The following is a 14,341-nucleotide window of genomic DNA, read 5'->3' as shown; positions in this document are numbered from 1 at the left end:
AGTATTACAGAGCAATAGTGATAAAAACTGCATGGTATTGGTACAGAGACAGACAGATAGACCAATGGAACAGAATTGAAGACCCAGAAATGAACCCACACACCTATGGGCACTTGATTTTTGACAAAGGAGCCAAAACCATCCAATGGAAAAAAGATAGCATTTTCAGCAAATGGTGCTGGTTCAACTGGAGGTCAACATGTAGAAGAATGCAGATCGATCCATGCTTATCACCCTGTACAAAGCTTAAGTCCAAGTGGATCAAGGACCTCCACATCAAACCAGATACACTCAAACTAATAGAAGAAAAACTAGGGAAGCATCTGGAACACATGGGCACTGGAAAAAATTTCCTGAATAAAACACCAATGGCTTATGCTCTAAGATCAAGAATTGACAAATGGGATCTCATAAAACTGCAAAGCTTCTGTAAGGCAAAGGACACTATAGTTAGGACAAAACGGCAACCAACAGATTGGGAAAAAATCTTTACCAATCCTACAACAGATAGAGGCCTTATATCCAAAATATACAAAGAACTCAAGAAGTTAGACCGCAGGGAGACAACCCTATTAAAAAATGGGGTTCAGAGCTAAACAAAGAATTCACAGCTGAGGAATGCCGAATGGCTGAGAAACACTTAAAGAAATGTTCAACATCTTTAGTCATCAGGGAAATGCAAATCAAAACAACCCTGAGATTTCACCTCACACCAGTGAGAATGGCTAAGATCAAAAACTCAGGTGACAGCAAATGCTGGCCAGGATGCGGAGAAATAGGAACACTCCTCCATTGTTGGTCGGATTGCAGACTGATAAAACCATTCTGAAAATCAGTCTGGAGGTTCCTCAGAAAATTGGACATTGAACTGCCTGAGGATCCAGCTATACCTCTATTGGGCATATACCCAAAAGATGCCCCAACATATAAAAAGCTCACATGCTCCACTATGTTCATCGCAGCCTTATTTATAATAGCCAGAAGCTGGAAAGAACCCAGATGCCCTTCAATAGGGGAATGGATACAGAAAATGTGGTACATCTACACAATGGAATATTACTCAGCTATCAAAAACAATGACTTTATGAAATTCGTAGGCAAATGGTTGGAACTGGAAAATATCATCCTGAGTGAGGTAACCCAATCACAGAAAAACACACATGGTATGCACTCATTGATAAGTGGATATTAGCCCAAATGCTTGAATTACCCTAGATGCCTAGAACAAATGAAACTCAAGATGGATGATCAAAATGTGAATGCTTCACTCCTTCTTTAAAAGGGGAACAAGAATACCCTTGGCAGGGAATAGAGAGGCAAAGATTAAAACAGACACAGAAGGAACACCCATTCAGAGCCTGCCCCACATGTGGCCCATACATATACAGCCATCCAATTAGACAAGATGGATGAAGCAAAGAAGTGCAGGCCGACAGGAGCCGGATGTAGATCTCTCCCGAGAGACACAGCCAGAATACAGCAAACACAGAGGCGAATGCCAGCAGCAAACCACTGAACTGAGAATAGGACCCCCGCTGAAGGAATCAGAGAAAGAACTGGAAGAGCTTGAAGGGCTCGAGACCCCATATGTACAACAATGCCAAGCAACCAGAGCTTCCAGGGACTAAGCCACTACCTAAAGACTATATGGACTGACCCTGACTCTGACCTCATAGGTAGCAAATGAATATCCTAGTAAGAGCACCAGTGGAAGGGGAAGCCCTGGGTCCTGCTAAGACTGAACCCCCAGTGAACTAGATTGTTGGGGGGAGGGCGGCAAGCGGGGGAGGATGGGGAGGGGAACATCCATAACGAAGGGGAGGGGGAGGGGGATGTTTGCCCGGAAACCAGGAAAGGGAATAACACTCGAAATATATATAAGAAATACTCAAGTTAATAAAAAAAAAAAAAACTCATCATCTTATGTTCAGTGAAATCTGATCATACAAATACAGCGAGAGCTAAGACTCAAGGTCTACATGGTATTAGCAAACCTGAGGAAGTGTGAATGGAATGGAATGAAATAATGAAAGAAGCCGTTCTGTTAGGCAAGTATCCTGTCTGCTACAGCCTGCTTTTGTGTGTTCTGTTTCCTCTCTTTCTCCGATTTTTCTGTACTGAGTCCAGGAGTTAATTTAGCTTTCCTGTTTCCTCTCATACACTCTTACTCCACTAAAGGTGACGACCATGCCGTAGATAGAGTATGTAGAGTATAACCATATGTGAAGTATATCTCACTAAGAAAGTAATATGGGCTCATTATAGAGCGTTACAAACCAACAGGTAAAGAGAAAAATGTTAAGGCTGTAATTCTGTTACCAGCATCTATCCACTGTTGACACTGTGATATGTTTCTCAGATCATAATAACGAGTCACATTTTTATTCCTTTGGCTAGCCCGAACCTTTCTTGGTTTTAAATTCTTGCTTTTATCTGTTCTTACTGGCATTTCGGAAGGCTATTGATGAGGCAAAAAAAAAAAAAAAAGCCCAAAGCAGTCGGCACCATGTGGGCACTAAGGTCCTGAGGCCCTTAGGCAGCTTGCCACCTTCCTTTCAGCTTTCATGGTCTGAAAGCTTGTAATTTAGAGAAACCGGGAAAAGTGCTCCTTCCTCATCCTGGCCCCTAAACCATTTAAATAGCAGTGTAATACTTTGCTACGTGGTTATATTATTACTTAGTCATATCTTTATTGATGGACAGTAATGTTCTCATACCCCTAATAAAACTAAGACAATACCTGCGTCTAAATCTTTGTTGACAGTTTAGCACTGTGTCTCATCCTCTCAATGTTTATGTTAAGTCCCTGACCCCTAAACAGTTAGGGCCTAAAGTGGGTATATTGAAAAGATATTCAGAAATAGGAGTGGAGAAGGGCCAGTGACTTCATAACAACCCACCCCCAAACACACACACCCCTCTCTCTCTTATGTATGGAAAGTCAATGTGAGGACAGAGCAAGAAGGCAACCATTTGCAACCCAAGGAAGAGACATTATCAGACATCGACTCTTTGAACCTTCAATCCAAACAGCGCAGCCTCTAGAAGTAGGAGGACATCGTTCAGTTGTCAGAAATGTCTGGTGTAGTCTAACTGCTGTGCGAGCCTGACAGAGCACCAGTAACTTGTTTAGGATGGATTCCCAGAAGAGGAACTGGCTAGGTCTGAGAAAGGAGAGCTGAAAGCTCTGGGTACCCGCTGTCACGCTGTGCTGTTGATGGCTTTGATTTATTCTCCCACCAGCAATGCACGGGTGCTCTCCTACCTTATCCCCACTCAGAAAGCACTGCTAAGAATGAGAAACCTGCACTTTGATTTTTTTTTTTTCTTCTTTTAGTGGTTGGGATTGCACGTGCTGGGCAGTCACCGCCTCTGAGCTATGTTCCCTGAGCCTCGCTTTTTTTTTTTTTTTAATAGAGGTTAAATATTTTTATGCTAAAACACTTTATTGTGTGACCATATTTTTTCTAATGAGAGCGAGCTATGTCGGCAACATGGCACATTAGTATTTTTCCACACTTAATGTGTGATGTCATGAATTCAATTTCTTCAATTTCTTTGGCTTTAATTCACCAAGTATTACTGTTTTCTCTTGGTAGACACAGTTATTAGCAATGGTAGATTCTTTTATTCCAGTCTTAATAACTATTGCTAATAGTAGTTAAACAGTATTAATAGTTTTTAAGAGTATTAAAATATAGTGTGCTTTGAGAGAGAGAGAGAGAGAGAGAGAGAGAGAGAGAGAGAGAGAGAGAGAGAGAGAGAGCGATAGCTACAGGATGGCTTCAAATGGGTAAAGAGTCCACAGAGAGCCCATACTGAAGGCAGCTGAATCAGACTCAAGGAACCGTCTCTGGTTTAAGTTCTGGAGGGTTTAACCGTCTCTGGAAGGGTCGCTAAGCTTTAAGAACCACAGGTGCAGAGTTGTCAAATGCTGCGGGATTGGGGAAGAGAGGGCAGTTTTAGGGTCTGTTTGAACCAGTCTGCTTGTCCTAGAAAGGAGAAACTTGAACTGGAGCCCAGGCCACAGGTACACTGCTGTGACCATTTTTTCTGGATGGGAAAAATGACTTTGATAGTACCAAGGAAGGTGGTTGCGTCCTTCTTTGGTTTGGCATAGTTAATAAGTCCATGGCTCTGTGTTTCTGCTGTAGTTTTGATATCCCTGTGTGTCTAGGTGTTCCTGACTTAACTTGACGTTCGTAAGTGGTTATACTTAATTGTATAAAGAGGTTGCTTAGCAGTCTGTGCCTTGTGGTTTGTGCTATGGTTGTTCATTTGCACAAACAAGACATGAGTCATTTTACCTCAGCATTTGTGCTGAGGGCAGAGGAAGCTGCTCTTTAAAAAAAAAAAAAAAAATGGGATTGCTCAGGGACAGGCCCCAGCTTGAAACAAGTAGAAACAAATACCTTTTGATGTTTACTTTAAGTTAGAACTATAAATGCTCATTATGAATTGTTAGCATTGTGTATGAGTGCCAGTTATAAGTGTTTTTCAAATTTCCTCAAAGTTTATTTTTGTCATTTATTTTTATTATTTTGGGAGTTGTTTTGTTTTGAGACCGGAGTTTCTCTGTGTAGCTCTGACTGTCCTGGAATGCACCCTGTTAACCAAACTGACCTCGAACTCCCAAGTGCTGGGATTAAAGATGTTCACCACCATGCCCAACTCAAAGTTCCTCAATTAAAAAAAAAATTAAAGCTAGTCTCCACCTTAGAAACATTTGTGTTAATTTTTGTGCAAACAAATCAGGAGGTCATCTAAAGGTGCTTCCTGCGCTCACAGGGTGCTCTCAAGATACCTGCGTTTGTGGCTCTCCTGGGTTTTTATTTTAAGATGAGCTTGAAAATAATTTTAACAAACAACATAAAGAATATAACTTGGTTTTCCCTCTAAAATGGCTGGCCAAATATACAGCTACTTATGGGACAAATGTTTCTGTTATAAGTAGCCAATTTTCCAAATGAGAAAAAAAATCTGCATCATTGTCTCCAGAGGAAAAGGAAACATTTTACAGAATGCAGGTTGTCTGGAACCAGGAATGTTCTCTGACAAGAACCTCCCGAGGAACATGCCTACTTGAATGCATCACCCAGCCTCCCTTTGCGATCAGACAAGCAAAAGCGGGAGGCAGCACAGCTCCAAGCCTTTCTTTTCTAGTTTAACAAACTCGGTTGGAAAAAGCACGTGGCAATTTGGGAATAAAAATTTCTAACCATTTCCAGAATTACTGGAGAATCAAATGAACAAGGAGTCGGGTGGAGGCAGTGTGTGTGTGTATGTGTATCTGTGTGTGTGTGTGTGTGTGTGTGTGTGTGTGTGTGCGCGTGCGCATGTGTGCAAAACCTCACAGTCTGGTAAGGACAACTGCTTTCTTGTTGTCTTGTTCTTTGGGGATGAAATTTAGCCTTACACACTGAAATGAAAAGCTGAAGTTTGGCGTGACTAATTAATTCTTCTTCAATAGAGAGGGAATTTATTCCAAGGTCCCCATTTCTACCATTGCCAAAGTAGCATCATTGGAATTTTTTAAATATTTATTATTTTGTGTGTATGAATGTTTGCCTGCTTGTATGTAAGCACACTGTATATGTGCCTGATGCCCTAGAGGCCAGAAGAGGGTGACAGTTCCTGGGAAATTAGTTACAGACGGTTGTGAGCTGCCATGTTGGAGCTTAGAACAGAAAACCCCAGTCTTCAGTAGGATAGCAAGTGCTCAGAGCCACGGAGTTTTCCTCCGGCCCCTCAGAATTTCCTCAAAAACACTATTATCACAATGACATTGTAAATGTGACTCCTAGTTGTTTGAGAGGAAAGGGAGAGGAAAAAGATAGAGGAGGGAGGGAAGAAGGAAGAGAGGAGAGAGAGAGAGAGAGAGAGAGAGAGAGAGAGAGAGAGAGAGAATTTCTTTAACAATGTCCTTTCTTAAATGTAGCCTCTCTCAGCTGGGCATGGTGATACATGCCTGCAATCTTTGGTATCTGAGAGGCTGAGGCAGAAGAATTGTAAATTAGAGGCCAGTCTGGGCTACAGAGTAAGACCAGGTTATTTAAAAAAAAAAAAAAAAAAGAAACCTCAAAAAAAAAAAAAAAAAAAAAAAAGCCCAAACAACCAGTTTTTTCCAATTTTTCCAATTTTTCCAATTTTAAGATGAATAGTCTCTTTGCATTTCTAAATTAAGACACAGCCGACACTCATGTGTGCTTTTTGGTAAACCTCCTTTCCAATTCCAAAAATGTTTTAAAGTAAGACACTTGTCCACCTCAGAGTTTGTGGCTTTTCCTAGACAGGCTGGGGAGCTACATCTGCTTTATAAGCAAATCACCTAACGTAGAAGGACAAGGCATATTAAGAGGGCTGATAGAGGAATGGCAGGTAAGTGAAACAAGTGAGCAAAGCTGAGCCGGTTTCAACATTAAACAAACATTAAAAAACCAGATCAAAATTACTTTTCATACTTCTAAATGGTAAAATATAACATTTATAAAATTTGCACTTTTAAAAAGATGACAGTGCTCTCTTAAATCTTATGGAAGCACATTGCAAGAGAATACATAAAAGAGAAATATATCAGAAGTGTAAAGATAAATGAGCAAACCCACACAATGATTATGGAGCTATTAAAAACTTCATTGGTAAGAGTTTTATTAGAATTTAATTCACACACTATTTCTTTCTTATTGTTACTACAACAAATTATTACAAAGTTAGTTTCTGGGAACAACAGAAGTTTATTCTCTCACAGACCTAGGGACCAGAAGTCCAAGGTCAGCATCACAGCACCACAGGGTCTTGGCAGGGCTGCAGCCTCTCTTGAGGGTCACCTGCAGCCTCCATTCCCAGGGCTGCAAACCCAATAGAGGGGTCACCTCCAGCTCCCAGTCAGAGGCTGCAGCCCCAGTGGAGGGTCTCCTCCAGCTTCTGACCACTAGTGGGTGTTACACTTAGAGCATTGCTAACTTCTGCCTCTGTAGCTGTGTTGCCTCCTACTCCCTGGCTGAGAAAACCCCCTCTCATACAGACACGTGTGACTGCGTTTAGGGTTTGCCTGCATAATTTAGGAGAGTTCCCCAGCCCCCACACTTTAGTCTGGTCACATACACAGTATTCCTTTTCTGCGTAAGGTTTCATTTACACACTCAGGGTCCTAACGATTGTTCCAGGCCATTAGCCAGCCCCTTATTCAATACCTTATGCCCATTTACAATCGAATGCATACAATCGAATGTATTTTAATGTATTTTCAAAGTAGAATAATTGTCTTAAAAATCCACTTTGGAATAATTTCTTCTCTGAATAAAGAAGCCCCATGCCGGGTAATAGTCACCCCCCCTTGTCTTCCAAACCACAGGCTGTCAGCAGCCATTAGGGTACTTTCTGTCCCAGTAGCTTTGGCTCTTTGGGATATTGTTCATAAATGGAATCACCTAATGTGATTTTTGACTTCTTACACTGAGGATGCTTTGTAGCATTTCAGCATGTTACTTCTTTTTTATTGCCAATGACATTCCTCTGTGTGGGCATATACCTTTTATTCCTCTGGTTGGCAGTGGGTGAATGTGTGGTTTTTTCTTACTTTTTAAAATATATTAACATTTGTGAATATAGTTTTACACTGGCACATCTCCATGTTTCTTGAGTGTCTATCTAGAGAGGCATTTCTGGGCTACATAGTCAGTGTTTCTAGAAGCTTCCAGGTTGTTTCCCAGCAGCAGCAAGATGACTCCCATTGCTCCACATTCTTGATAATGTTTGCTATTAGTCTTTAAAACTTGTTACTACATCTGTTTCGTGCCCCAGCACATGTGTGGAGGTCAGAGGTCAACACTGAGTGTCTTCTCTAGACTCTGTTCACCTTATTTTCTGTGACTGAACCAGGAATTCGCTGATTGGCTAGGCTGCCTGTCCATCCAGATCCACGGCCTGTCTCTGCCTCCCCAGCACATGCCGCCATCACACTCGGCTTTTTGTGTGAGTGATAGGGGTCAGGCTCCTTATCTTTACACAACAAGCGTGTTGTGAACTGAACCATGTCCTCAGCTCCTTCTGCCTAATTTTATGGACTACTGGAAAATGTTTACTCAAATGAGAAATAATAAGATGAGCTATCCCGGCTGTTCTGTTGACTTCTCGCCACATTTTAGGCATTATTCTATGTGCTGTTATCATGGAATGTAGTTTCAGAAAAGTCTCAAAGGTATATAAAAGTCTGAAAAATACATTTTTTTCTATATGGCATGAGATATTTATTTTTATAAATGTATAAAGACTCAGCAATGAAAGGTGAGAGGGGAGCAATAGAGCATTTAAGGCTATTTCATTATTAAAAGATCTTGTCACTGCAAAGCATGTCTGCTCCTGACAGTACCCCCTTCCACTTCAAAGAAGGTAATAAGCATCAATACCTCCATAAGAAGGTGATGATCAGTACCTCCATAAGAAGGTGGTGAGCATCAACACTTCCATAAGAAGGCAGTGAGCATCAATACCTCCTCCATAAGAAGGTGATGAGCATCAATACCTCCTCCATAAGAAGGTGATGAGCCTCAATACCTCCTCCATAAGAAGGTGATGCCCATCAATACCTCCATAAGAAGGTGATGAGCATCAATACCTCCATAAGAAGGTTGTGAGCATCAATACCTCTATAAGAAGGTGGTGAGCATCAATACCTCCATAAGAAGGTGGTGAGCATCAATACCTCCATAAGAAGGTGATGCCCGGGGTTGGGGATTTGGTAGAGCCCTTGCCTAGGAAGCGCAAGGTCCTGGGTTCAATCCCCAGCCCCGAAAAAAAAAAAAAAAAAAAGAAGGTGATGCCCGGGGTTGGGGATTTAGCTCAGCGGTATCGCGCTTGCCTAGCGAGAGCAAGGCCCTGGGTTCAGTCCCCAGCTCCAAAAAAAAGAAAGAAAAAAAGAAAGAAAAAAAAAAGGTGATGCCCATCAATACCTCCATAAGAAGGTGATGAGCCTCAATACCTCCATAAGAAGGTGGTGAGCCTCAATACCTCCATAAGAAGGCGATGCCCATCAATACCTCCATAAGAAGGCAGTGAGCTTCAATACTTATGTGCAGTTGTTTCAACTGTGGCAAGCCAGCCACTGGATAAGAAATACCCTAAAATTATCTGTAGACAGAATGCTGTCCAAAAAGGATAAATGGACACAAGACAGTCGATTGCTAAGTTCTGCCAAGACAGGATAAGATAGTCCTTCATAATTCCTGCTTCACTTAAGGTCCGTCAGATGTTCTGAGCCAGAGGGCTGAAGATAGATGCTCTTACATTGTAAGGAATGTTGGGGACTGTCCAGGCAGTCAGCTGTCTCTGCTAATTGTTTTGAGTTTTGAAAGCTGTGTTCCTGTACTTCTTGCATTCTCAAATATTTATTCCTTCTCAAATCTCTGAGGGGTCTCATAAGTTAAGTTGTTTATCATTAAAGAAGGTGTTCTAAAATTCAAAAGATGGATTTCAGATGATAATACAAGTTAAAATCAAAGATGATTTAGGTACAGAATTGTAAACTCATTAAGTTAGGATAGATGATGAAATACTTTCTCTAATTTGCCCAATATAATGGACTGGACTTTATAAGTGTATATCATACCTGATAATTGCATAGTTGTCATGATTGTATTTGCAGTGGTAACATTTTAATCTGCTCTAAACTCCCCAGCAGGTGCGCACACACTTCTTGCTACTGCCCCAATGTTATATATTCGTGAATGAAAGGGACACACACGTGCGCATGCGCACGCACACACACACACACACACACACACACACACACACACGCGCGCGCGCGCGCGCGCGCATGCACACATGCACATCTTTTATTTTAATATGCCTTAAACAATGCAATGGCTGAGCACTTCCAAGCCTCCCCACGGCTAACACATTGCCCCCTCTGATATTCCTGATCTATTACTTACTAAAACCTATATTCCACCCTGGCCACCACGGGCCCAGGCCTATAGCCCTCCTAGGCCATGATCCCCAACTCTTACAAGTCAGCAGTGTCTCCATCTCTATGTCCTGCACTTCCCAGGCCAGGATCTTCTCCTTCCCCAGCAATGGCAATTCTCCCCCTCCCTTGTATCCCTTGCCTAGGAACCTCAAAGTCACACCCCTGTCTCTCTTTCCAACCATTGGGCACTGGCAACTTTATTTACCAATTGGAGCCAACTGGGGGCAGGGACCTGCAGCATCTTACATGCAGATGTGTGAATTCCCATGTAATTTGGGAACCCATAATGCAAGCATTAAATCAAATCTACAACAATGATTTAGGTGCAGAATTATAAACTCATTAAATTAGGACAGATAATGAAATACTCTCTAGATTGCCCAATATAATGGACTGGATGTCATAAGTATATAGCATACCTTACAATATGCATACTTGTTATGATGAGAGAAAAGGAGCCTTTTATTGGCCTAAAAAGGGGGAATTGTTGCGGTTTTGTCTTTTACTGTGTATTGTAATGCCAAGTGCAACTCCCAACCGAGGGAGTCAGCATGTAGATCTAAGTGACCCTGACAACAAATTATTTCTTTACCAAATTATTGGTAAATAAATATGCTAACAGTCCCTGAGTTATTGAATGATAAAACAGAAGAAAGGAGACTGTGTATCTTTGGTTACCTGTAACAGTATGCTGTAAAAATACACGAGGAAACCTTAGAGCAAGGTGAGAGAATTCCATGCCAGAGAAATGAGAAGGAATAGGTGGACAAGCTTCTACATCAACATACTCTTTTTCTGTAAGAAATACATACAGTCACCTGTAGTACTCTGCTATCATTACTGTGACAAAGTACCACAGATTCAGTAGATTAAATAACACAAGGTTTATTTCCTATAATTTCGTATACTGAAAATCCGAGACAACTGTCACAAGGTTGGTTCATGCTGATGATTGACCTCCATGGTTTATAGATGACTAGTTATCCCTGGGATGACCCACCTCCTTAGTCTGTAGATGACTATTTTCCCCTGTGTCCTTTCCTTCTAACTGGGAGTGTCCAAATTTCTTCTTCATATAAGGACAGTAGTCCTGCTTGATTAGGGATTATATCTAAAGATCCCATTTTAATTAAAAAACCCTATCTCCAAATATAGTTATATTCTGAGATACTAAGGATTTGGTCTTCAACAGGAATTTGGGGGGAATACAACCCAGTCCATGAGATTACCTCTTATATTTCCCTAATATGGGGCAACATTGTATGTTTTAGTGGTATTGTTTGATTATTACTGGGTAATAAATGAGGCCTTTGATGAATTCACTTGCTAGACAGACTTTTGATAAGTCAGAAGAGTTCAAGAGTCTTACCGCACAGCTAAATGTGTAACTAGCAATGACTGCATTTTCATGCCTGGCATTTGGGATCAAACCCACGTCCTTGTACGAGTTGAATGAATTTTCTGCCGCTGAGCTATATCCCCAACCCTCAATAATTATTCATGTTTAAATGCTCTCTCCAAAACTGGAAAGCTAGTTCTGACCAAAGTCTATATAAACACGCCACTTTCTTCCTTCAGTGCTAGGTTACCAGCAGCACATTCTGTACAAGAAGACTCTCCTTTATAAACTACCAAGGCTTACAGATACAATTGGAAGTTCATGCCTTAGTGAGACAGTTTCTAGACATGTTTTCTTCCCACTGCGCTTGCACCAATTACTCCATGAGCTCTCCATTGTCTCTGCAATCGCGAACACACACACTCAACAGCCCCACTCTTCACAGCAGCTGCCAATGTGACGTTTGCCTTGTTTTCAACAACAAATCAGAATAGAAAAGCTCAGCGGTTGGTTTTGTTTTGTTTTTTGTTTTGTAGACCTGGCTCAGAGAGGTGGCTTGACTAAAGGCAATTCAAATGTTAAACGGCCTTGAAGCTGTTAAAGTGAAGGCCACTGCCGGTGGTGGCATTGCCTTTAATCCCAGCACTCAGAAGGCAGAGGCAGGCAGATCTCTGAGTTGGAGGTGAGCCTGGTCTATAGAGTGAGTTTCAAGACAGCCAGGGATACACAGAAACCTTGACAAAAAAAAAAAAAAAAAAAAAATAAATAAATAAATAAATAAATAAATAAATAAATAAATAAATACCATGGAGATCATTAAGTCTTAAATAGTCTAAAGATTTATTTTGATTCATTCTTTGCAAGAATATAAAAACACAAATGTTCTCATGTAATTTTGCTTTTCTTCTGTTCTTAAAGGCACGATCAATTCTCTGTAATTGTTTTATTTAGAGTCGAATTTGTAGTTAAGTGGGTGACTGTTAATCTTTACATTATATAACTGACACATATCACAATTAGAATATGCTCACTCAGAAAACCCATAGGTCATAAATCCAGAGTGTTGAAATTTCAGAGAAAGGTTTAATTCTTGATTCAGTAGAAACCCCACACCAAAAAAAATTCACATGGCTTTATCATTAATTCCCAAAAGCTAAATAAAATATAGAGTGATATTTCTATCATGAACCAATATTTTTTCAATATAAAGGATTGATCCGTAATATAAAATTTGAATTATGTAATAATTTTACAATATGAGTAATTTAGAAAAATGCCTACTAATGAAGCAAAAAGTCATTAGTGCTAAAGGATAAAATCTTAGGAAACTGAACTAATTAGGACCAATTTCCTCACATTATCTAGCTCAGTGGCTCTCAAACTTTAGCAATATCCCCTCTAGAGCTTGTTAAAACACAGATGGATCTCAACCCCCAGGGTTTCTGATGCAGTGAGTCAGGGGCAGAGCTCCAAACTGTACTCCCAACACATTTCCAGGCAATGCTGTCCGTGTATGGACCACACTGAAAATCTCTGATCTCATTCGGCTCTCTTAAGTATATATTTTTTGTCAATTGAAGGACTGCCTTATTCTATAAGGAAAATGCTATTCACCGATTTCTTAACTATCTGAAGAGTAAACAAGAAAAGTGACTATAAAGTTATGACACGGAATACCCAAACTCTGTGCATACTGTGTGTACATTCCTGGGACCTCACCATGTCCCTCTGAGATAGCCACTACCTTGACACCCATTTCGCAAGTAAAATAGCAGGGAAACTAAGCTCAGAACCCAGATAAAAATTTAACCCTTTATGCTGCTCTACCTCTCTGGGCATTAAATAAGAACTTCGCTGTGCTCTTTGACCCACCAGGAATAGTAACTGATGGCTAAGGTTGTATCTCAGTTGGTAGAATGGCTGCCTACCATGCCCCAGCATGGCATAATCCAGGCATGGCAGGACATAGCAACTGTAATCCCAGCAGTCAGGAAGAGAAGGAAAGAGGTTCAGAAGTTTAAGACCACTCTTGTCCTCATTGGAGTCTGAGGCCAGGCTGGAGATAAGACTTTGCCTCCAAACACACGAGCAACCTTTTTTGCAAGTTGAATAATAGTTTATAATATATTCACATATATATTCTACTAATATATCTTTTTTAAAAGTTAATGTGTATCTGTGCTGGTGTCTCTGTCTGTGTGACTACATACACATGCGTATGTGGGTTCCCTCAGATGTCAGAAGAGGGTATCAGAGTCCTTAGAACTGGAGATGCCGGCATTTATGAGCCGTCTGATGTGGCTGCTAGGGTTTGAACTCCAGTCCTCATGACTAAGCAGTGAATGCAGGTGACCGCTGAGCCATCTCTCCAGCTCCAAGCATATCTTTTACATATTACACTCTAAGTGTGCCTGGATGATTTTAAAGATGGTTCGCAACCATCTGTAACTCCAGTTCTAGGGGATCTGATGCCCTCTTCTGACCCCCAAGGGCATCAGGCATCCGGCATCCATGTGGTACATAGACACGCATGAAGGCAAAATATTTACACTCGTAAGATAAAAATAAATCGGAAAGAAAGAAACTTAAACGTGCCCATGAACATGCCAAACAACATGTTCTATTAAAACAAATTACTAGGGGCTGGGGATTTAGCTCAGTGGTAGAGCGCTTACCTAGGAAGTGCAAGGCCCTGGGTTCGGTCCCCAGCTCTGAAAAAAAGAACCAAAAAAAAAAAAAAAAATTACTAGCTTTCAGTAGCAAACTGCAAAAATGGGACTTTCTTCACGACCATGTTAATTACGTAATAATTACAAGGACTAGAAATCAACTTGGTAGAACTGAATGTGAAATGTGCATGATCCAAGGGCCCCAGGGTCAGACCAGAACATCCAGATTGTTTCTCTCTGCGCTCTCTTTCAGTCTAATTCCATGGCATCTCTTCAGGCAGTAGGGAAGGAACTAAGGCGAGCCCACTGTGTGGCTCTCACGTGAAAGCACTTTGATGAGCGAATAATGTGGAAACATCTTATAGA

The 14,341-nt window shown here is 41.0% G+C and overlaps 1 protein-coding gene across 1 annotated transcript in view; it reads left to right on the top strand.

The window, feature by feature from the left end:
- Efcab5 (EF-hand calcium binding domain 5) overlaps positions 1 to 14,341 on the top strand; it is a 97,252-nt gene that overhangs the window by 24,546 nt on the left and 58,365 nt on the right. The window lies entirely within an intron of this gene.

Source organism: Rattus rattus, chromosome 9 (genome assembly GCF_011064425.1).
Source record: "Rattus rattus isolate New Zealand chromosome 9, Rrattus_CSIRO_v1, whole genome shotgun sequence".
In the NCBI taxonomy this organism is placed as follows: domain Eukaryota; kingdom Metazoa; phylum Chordata; class Mammalia; order Rodentia; family Muridae; genus Rattus; species Rattus rattus.
The sequence above is the reverse complement of the archived record's forward strand: the minus strand, read 5'-3'. Positions and strand labels throughout refer to the sequence as shown.